This window comes from Pezoporus occidentalis, unplaced genomic scaffold, assembly GCF_034315485.1.
Source record: "Pezoporus occidentalis ecotype Australia unplaced genomic scaffold, CSIRO_AGI_Poc_V1 ctg2, whole genome shotgun sequence".
NCBI lineage: Eukaryota > Metazoa > Chordata > Aves > Psittaciformes > Psittacidae > Pezoporus > Pezoporus occidentalis.
Genome location: NW_026913855.1, coordinates 13,771,169 through 13,779,892, shown reverse-complemented (window position 1 = coordinate 13,779,892; position 8,724 = coordinate 13,771,169).

Sequence of the window (8,724 nt, the reverse complement as noted above, 5' to 3'; positions counted from 1 at the left end):
CAAAGTTCAAATATTTTATGTGGGACTTATCTGGCCTGGAGGGAAATTCCTGATGCCCCTATATTTAACTTGTATCACAGCAGGCCAATAAAATTCCCTATGGTTTTAACTCTCTCAGGAATGACTGCCCAAAATTAGCTAAAGACATTTTTCTTTCTTTTTTTTTTTCTTTTTTTTTCCATTTTTTTTAATAACAGTCTAGAGCTATCTGGAGGAATTTTACTAGATTAAATAATATTTACCCTTTACCCTACAGTGGGATGTCTCCAGAGAGGAGCCTGGGAACAGGGTGTGAAGGGCAGCTGAACCCTTACATTGGACTGACCTTCCCCTCCAGAGCAAGCAGTGTAGAAGGGCATCCACCATGCTGATGGTGATCTGGGAAACACTCCTGGCTGCATTGCTTGCTGCACAGTTGGGAAGTTCCTCACACCTGGGTCTTATTTCTATCACAGGATCCCTGGATGCCCTAACCTATCGAAGAACAAGGGGCTTCACACCCATGTGCAAGCCAAGAGGCAGCTGTCTCTCAGGGCTGTCGCTGGGGCAGGGTAAGGGGCAAAGTTGTGCAGCAGCAGGAAGGTGCCCACCAGAGCTTGTAGAGCAGCACCAGAAGTGTCCGTGCTACCACTTATGGGCAGGGCAGAGTGTCAGGCTGCAGCTCGTGTTACCTCTTGAGCTCCTTCTTTTAGAGGCAAGCAATGTACTAATTCCTTTGGCAACAGTGGGGCAGCTGTAGGTGACAGTACAGGAGAGGTCATTTTGTATTTCCATCTTGTGGTGTGCTGCATCCCAGCTACATTGGTGTCATCAAATTACAAAACCATTGAGGTGGACAGGGACTTCTGGAGATTATCCAGTCCAATCTCCCTGCTCCATTTTATCCGTCATCTCTCCAGGGGTCTAAGTGAGGTTGACTGGCCTGTGTTTACCCACATCTTCCTTCCTGAAGGTTGACATCTGTTTTCTTCCAGTCCTAAGCAACCTTTTCCAAATGCCATGACCTTTCAAAAATTATCTGGAGTGGCTTCACAATTATATCAGCCGGCACCCACAGCACTCCTGAGTGCATCACACCAGGTCTCACAGACTTGAATGTGTCCAGTTTGCTTACGTGTTTCATAATCCAGTGCTCTTTCACTGAGGGATTCCTGAAACCCAGACTTACAATAACAGCAGTGGGAAGAAGACGTTAAGAAATTCAACCTTTTCCATACCTTTTGTCTCCAGGTCTCCTCCCCCATTCAGCACTAAGCCCATATTTTCCCTAGTCTTCCTTTTCCTACTAATGCACCTGGAGAAGTTGTTCTTGTTGCCCTTTACCTCCCTCATGAAATTCAGTTCCAGATGGGCTTTTCTTACCCCAACCCTACACTCTCAGACAAGTGTCTTCCTGGGTCACCTGCACGTACTTCCATGTCTTGCATATTTCCTTTTTACATTTTAATTTTGTCAGGAGCATCTTGTTTGTCCACGCAGGCTTCCTGCTGCCTTTGCTTGGTTTCCTGCTCCTTGGGATAGATCATTCTGGAGCTGGGAGGAGGTGATCCTTGAAAAACAACCATCTTTCCTGAACACACCTTCTCTCCAGGGACATTTCCAGTGGGATTCTTCCAAGCAAATCCCTGAAGAGTCCAACCTGCTCTCCTGAAGTCCAGGACTGTAATCTCACTTTTAGCCTCCTTCCATATCCTCAACTCCACCATATCAAACTCTGAAGAGCAGGCAGGTTCCTGCAGCAAGCAGGTTCCCAGCTTGGGCTCTGGCACAAGACATATGAAAAGTCAATTCTTCATGTGCCTGAATGAGGAAGAAAATTGACTTTAAAAATAATAAAGATAAAAAATGATAGATCTTCCTTTGGAAATGTTGGCCAAAATGTTTGTTTTTGTCTCTTTTTTTGTTCCCAAGTGGCTTCTATGAGAATATTTCTTAGTGCTTTTACATAACATTTTATATTGTGTTAAATCACTGATCAGATTTCTTTGAAGGGAATCCTTGCGGGGCTTTTGCAATGCTAGGAAAAGAACTAAAAAAAAAAAAAAGCGTATTCTTTTCTTTATTTTCCAATTGAAAAAAGCCAACCCAAATCAACAGGGAAATGGTTTAATTTCAGTCTCCTAGAGTGATGTTAGAATCAGTGGCAGGAGGAGAAAAAAAAAACATTTTAAAAGGTACAACTGATGCTTCGCTTTCATTTTGAATGTTTTGCATTGATTTTCCTGACTACTAAAATGGTGTCAACATTTTAAAAAAAGAATATCCAGCTCATTCAGATCTGCAGTCTTTCTTTGCAAAGAATAAAAAGCTTGCTTTTCTGAGAGGCACTGCGGTGTGATGGATCCATATTGCCATCGCTGCCCTGTTTTTGCCAGGTGTAGTTGAACCAGGGAATTTTTTATTTCTTTGATGAGTGCTAAGAATATGTTGGTAAGAGCAGTTCTGCTCATTGCTCAGGGCTTTTGAACTACATACACCTAATTGCAAGTTAGTCAAACTAGACTTCACATTAAAGTTGAAAAAAACCCTTGATACTAGATGAAGAGCGCCTGTCATAAATACTGCCACAAAAGTCGGTAGTCGTATGCAAAGCAGTGAGTGTGATTAAAAGGTTTAGAGAAGTTTCTGGAAAATTTGGAAGTTTTTAGACTCTATAAGTACAAAAACATTGTTTGAAGGAGCTTTTCATCTGTTAAAATAAAACTTGTTATTTAAGTATCAGCAGACTGATTTTCCTTTCTGTTTCATAGCCTTTGGGAATAAAATGTAGAAATATCAGCAAATACTATTGTCCTTTCTATGGGAATGGCCGACATCACTTTAAATTGCCAATTTGTGTGATGCCCATTTTGGAGACTCCTGGAAAACCATCTCTGCCTGCTTCGGTCCCCCTGACTGTGAGCTGTTCATTTTTATTCCCTTCTTATCCAGATTCCTGTGCAAAGTATTTTCATTTTGGGGCCAGAATGAAAATATTTTCAGAAGCAGTCAGTAGCCAGCATCTTTACTAAAATAAGTGGCTGGGTTTTCAGAAAAACCTCAACAGCTTCTCTATGGGAGAACTACTGAGTGAAAAACTCCTCCCCTCTATTGCCCCAGTTTGGCATCTTCACTTAAATATCTCATAAGATGAGTACTGGTTCCTAACAAACACTCCTGTCTGGCTTTCTAGATGTAGCCATTAACAGATTTTTGAGTTTGGTAATAAAAACAAATATAATCCAAATCAAGCTATAAATTTGTATTTTTTTTATATGGAAAAGTTACTCAAAACTTCAGAGAAAGATCTTGTGTTATTCACAGCTTAAGGAGCTGTACATTTCAGCACAGATAAATTAAATCTCTGCTGCATTAAACAGAGATAGTGGAATACAAAGAAATCTGCTTACAAATCCCGGGGGATTTTCTTGCATAAAGGCAAAGCTGTTGAAGTTTTAACAGGATTAAAAATTGAAAAAATATGCAATTACAACCAAGTATTGCATAAAATACAATTTAAAATTATTCCACTTTTTAAAATACTGGCACCTGTTAAAGAACAGGCACAGTCATGTGGCTTTCAAACGCATCCTAGTAGAGTGTAAACTGAAAAGCCATTGCATTTCATCATGCACTAGTCAGAAGCAAAAATGATGTCGTGTTCTAAGCATTCCTTAGAGGTAGAAATATGCACTGAGGATGTAAATGTTGACTAGACTCTCAGGGAAGTGTATCATTTATATTCAACACTAAGATTCATATTAAATACCCAGCTTCAAATGTCCTTGGACAGTGTCTCTCAATAGATTTCTAAAAATGTACATTTATGGAGTAAACAGAATATTTAATGTCTGCTAGGAATATATCAGATTTGTTATGCTTATGGCAGCTGTGGTCATCAAATATTCATGCTGATGGTTCTTACACAATGCTGACAGCTTTCTAACTTCTGAAAGAAATAATGGATTAGTGGGAATTGATGAGATAAATAGACTGCTTTCTGAGAAGGGTGACCAAGCTTTTCTGTGGCAGCAGGAAGATTAAGAGTTGCATTCTCAGAGCAAGAGGGAAAATCTGAAGGTGTATCTCTTCAGATTACAAACCAGACACATCTCTTGGTCTGGCCATATGTTTTCTTATTCTTCTCACTCTAACTGTCCCTTATAGCCCATGGGATTTATTTGCTGGTGTCAGGGTCAAGTAGTGCAAAATGACTCATAAGTTTCTGCTACCAGACAAGCTGGGTTGAGATACTGGACCATTTCAGGCAGAGTGGGGGGAAGTTGATAACATATACATAAACCAGTCCTATATTTCTTACTTAGGCAGTCTGCCCTTGCTCCAGTTAAAGCAAATAAAAGATTTTACCTCTTTAAGGAACACAGGGGATGGTCAATGAGAAGTTTTGGTTGTTGTTTTGGATTGTTTTTTATTTTAAATGGATAACACTTCTCAGTGCATAGCACAATCTTTAGTACATTGTCTGACTACTACTACTAAACAGTATACTTCAGTTTGATCATCTGGCATAATTGCATCAGATAAAAAGCTGCAGGTTGAACAGTTATACTGTACCATATACTAAGATGAGATCATAGGACATTTCTAGTGCTGATGTTCTTCACTCTCTTAATAAGTTTTTATATGAAAGCCATTATTGTACAGTAGTTACACATCCTTCATACTATCTAATCGCAGCACCTGGCCTTCAGCCCTTCAATTCCTGGAATATCTCTGTACAAGTAAAGATAAGAAGAAGTACATCCACAACAATATGGAGAAATACTGCATGCCCAGCACATTACAAGATCAATGCCAGTGACTTAGTTGCCAGTCATGGTTTTCTAGAATTAAACTGCCTTTAATTCTTTCAGTATGAGCTTCTTCATCTGTGAGACAACACTTGAAATAATTTTGGAACTCAGAGATTTAACTTGTTAGTTGTTTTAAGTAGTAAATTACAGAACCTCCACAAAAACAGTTCAACAACTCCATGCACAGTGTGATGAGATTAAGCAAGACTGCACATGCAACTCAAAAGTCCAGTTTGAAACCACAAGACAAAAATGTTTCAGAACACAAGGTGATTCCAATGCTCTTTCCAGTAAAGACAAGAGGCAAACTCATTCTGAAATCAAATGGAATTACATCCGCACTCCCAAATGACTTGCCTCAAACACAGATAGTAATGCAAGGGACCCTGGGTAAGTCCAACTTTTTATCACAGACCTTGACAGATAAGCACATTAGAGAAAGGGTGAAAGCCCTAAACCTAGGTGCTAGTCTCAGATTTATCATAACATGTGAGTAACCCACAGCCTAATCTTGCAAATTTGACTTGGGCAGTGCTGTAGAACAGACTGAGCAATAAAATAAAGGGTACAATCAAAATCTTTACTTTTTGTCACCTGGTACTTTCTTTACCACATAAGCTATCATTCTGTAAGAACATGCAGTGTTAAGTGTCCATCAAAATTTCTTTGCTGGAAGTTGTATTGCCATGATACAACCAACATCACAGGACACACAAGAAATTCTGCAGTGGACAACTAAAGGATGCCTTCCTACTTCAGGAATTAATTTCTAATGCTCCAGCAGTCTGGTCTTCCCTCACATCTTGAAGAATGAAAAACTATATTCTTGCCAAACCTCAGCTATTTTTTTCTTCTCTCCCTGAAATCAGTGTGCTACATCTTTTTAGAAAAGGAGTAGCTAAAATTCAATGTTATGTCACAGGTGAAGACACATCTATCATTCATGCTGTTCTAACATCACTTTAAATTTTAAAAATCTTCACTTATTACAGAACACAATTACAAACACGTAACATGTGGAAAATGAAAACCACAGTCACCTGTTGGTCTGTTTTGTTTTCTAAGTACGGATTTGTTTAAAAAGAAAGCTCCACTGTTCATCTTTTGAAGTACTCTATGTTCTCTTGATCTTCTTTTCAACAAATGCCAAACCCAGGGGAAGCCACCAGCACAATTTCACTGTCGATGAATGTCACCTTAACGCTGTTCTGATTTTCTGCAGCCTTTCTGCAAATACTTTCACCATCTCAACGCCAGACCAGCTGAGATTGGCAAGGGCAGATCAGCAAAGGTTTAAACACAGAGAGAAAAAGGAAGACAATTTGAAAAGCCTAGCTTCTAGACCCCAATAGAGATAACTGTTTTGAAAAGGTTATCTTGAAGAATAAATCCATCAATTCTCTCCACTTATTCTCCACCATTTTGCCTATCTATCTTTTACTCCAAGTTATGATTTTTCTGTTGAATACCTCTTATAATACCATCTCATTACCTGGTTGTCAAATTATCCAATTACCATATCTTTCAATTGTTCTGTGATCTCTTGTAGTTTAACTTACTAAGTTAACAACACTTTGTGGTTTGCAGCTGTCTTACCCCTCAGAAGAGACTTTCAAACACCAGGGACATTAGACACCTTCTAGCATCCCAGTGTGATGCCTGTTTGGATGGCAGATGAATGCTCTTACTACTAACTCAGCCCTTTTATCATTTTTATGTTCCACCAGGCTTAAGAGTTCTAGAGATTTTCTACTCCCCAGTTCCTTCAACACCTTTGTTTTTGCATGGTATTGAGCAGTGCCTCTAGCCATCATCAGAAAGAAAGAAAAATAAATCACTCTTGAGTAGGTATCTTTTCAATGGCTGGGTTAAAGCCATGTGTCTGAAGTGATCCTTTTAACTATTGGTAATTCCACTCTTCTCCAAGTTCTGTTCTCCTGGTACACTTCAAGGAGTTCTTGCTATTGTTTTTCAATTTTGGGCTTCTTTCACCTTTCCCTGTACGTGTACCATTTGCCCTTTCTGTTTTAGCTCTTCTGATTTTCTCCTTATGTATCTCCCACTGCAGTTTAATTTCTTTTCATTGTCTTAATGCAGTAGAATTTTCATGGTTTGGTTGAAAAAACGTCCTGGCCATTGCCTACTAGACATCCTGGAGCTCATGTTCTCTCTGCGGTATCTAAAAAAATTTAAAATTTCTTGCTTTTTATCTCAGTTTTTAAAATCTTTCTAAAATACCATGTTACTGGGCTAATGCAGGATACATTTCCTTGCCCAAAGATGTAGAACACAGTTTCTGGACTAGCAGTTCTGCTGAAACCAAACTCACATTGTATCAGTGCAATAACAAATATTTGAATAGACTATGACTTATTTTTATTCTTTAAGACATCTGAGAATTCTCCACCAGCTCCCCTCTTCCACAGAGCACACTAAGTCCTTCTGCCAAACTGTGTGCCATTTGCCCTCACCTTCTATTTGCGAAATCTACATGGATAAGAAGTTCAGCAGCTCCAAAAATGACTTTTACAATAGGAATAGGTACTGGAAGCAAATTGGTTCCCGTTGGGACAACAGCTGGTCAACACACATGCACTTTTCTCCAGTGAGGATTCTGCTTTCTCTTTAAGGTGGTTTAGTGGGTTTATATAATAACTCCTGTGTGAAAATACTCGAGTAGCAGTAAAATGTGACTCAGAGTTCATCAGTGCAATTGAGAAATGTAGCTTTCCCTGCATCTAATTCACACGTCTGTTATTAGGGTTGTGAAAGCAAGCAAAAGTAGGGAGTCTGCTTCCCACATTACACTCCACTTTTTACACCTGTGCTTAGCCCAAATGTATGGAAAATTCATTTGCATTATCCTACACAACATTTTATTTCTTTCCCTAGAAAGACTGAGCAAATTCACACAATATATTCAGTTGGTTTATCAGGGTCTACTAGGAATTCTGCAAAACCGTATTAAATCAGGAAAGGAATGTTAGAACAGGACAGACAAATAATAATCTGATATAAGGTAATGCAAATCTGTTAGTAACTTTTGCAGTAGAAGGTTGGTTCTCTTACCTAAATCAGCATCAATCAACTTGTTCAGCTGAAATTAACAGAAGTACACAGCTGTCCAAGGGGTGCTAGCAAGAGGGGGATTAGTACCAGTGTGTGCTTAAAGGACCAGCATTCCTCTTGTCTCTCTCTCAATGGAAATGAATCAAGAGAACCTCACTTGAGCAAGCAGACCAAAACTAGAGAGAAGAAGCGGAGAAGCTGTCCCATTTGCCTCCTGGAGGTGAAGAACAAGGAAAAGGCATTTATGTGTCCTCTAAGGCAATGACTACCTTCTTCTCCAAACAGACAGTGCCGTGCATGCAGAGCTCCTCATGAAGAGTTTTACAGGGCTGGTATAAGAGGTGTTATTAGCAACATAAAAATTACAGCAGCCTTTGTTGCACATTTCTGTGAAGAGACATACAAGGTCCTAGCAATCAGTGTTAAGGTGGGTACTGGTAATTTGCTGGCTGAGACCTTTAGAACAAGTCACTGGCAACCTTTGAGATCTGCAGAAGCAAGCATAGCCAAATTAAAATAGCTCCAATACACATGAAATGCCATTGGAGCCAATAAACAATCCCATTTGGCTAAGAGCAAAACTAATACAAATAAACCAGCCGAAGCAAAATAATATAAATTATTTCCAAGATGCTGAGGAGAACCCAGAAACATTTTACTGGGAGAGGAGGGAGAGACAGAACATGTGGAAGGAGGGACTGTATTACATGCAGTGGGTTTCCTCTTCTGATGGTGAATTACACCCACCCTTATCCTTTCCTTTTCTTCCTTTCTGTCTAAATGCATTAGGACAATAAGGCTTCAACACAAGAAAATAACCTTTTAGTAACAGTCTCTGAAAAAATTAACTTATCTGTAGCAC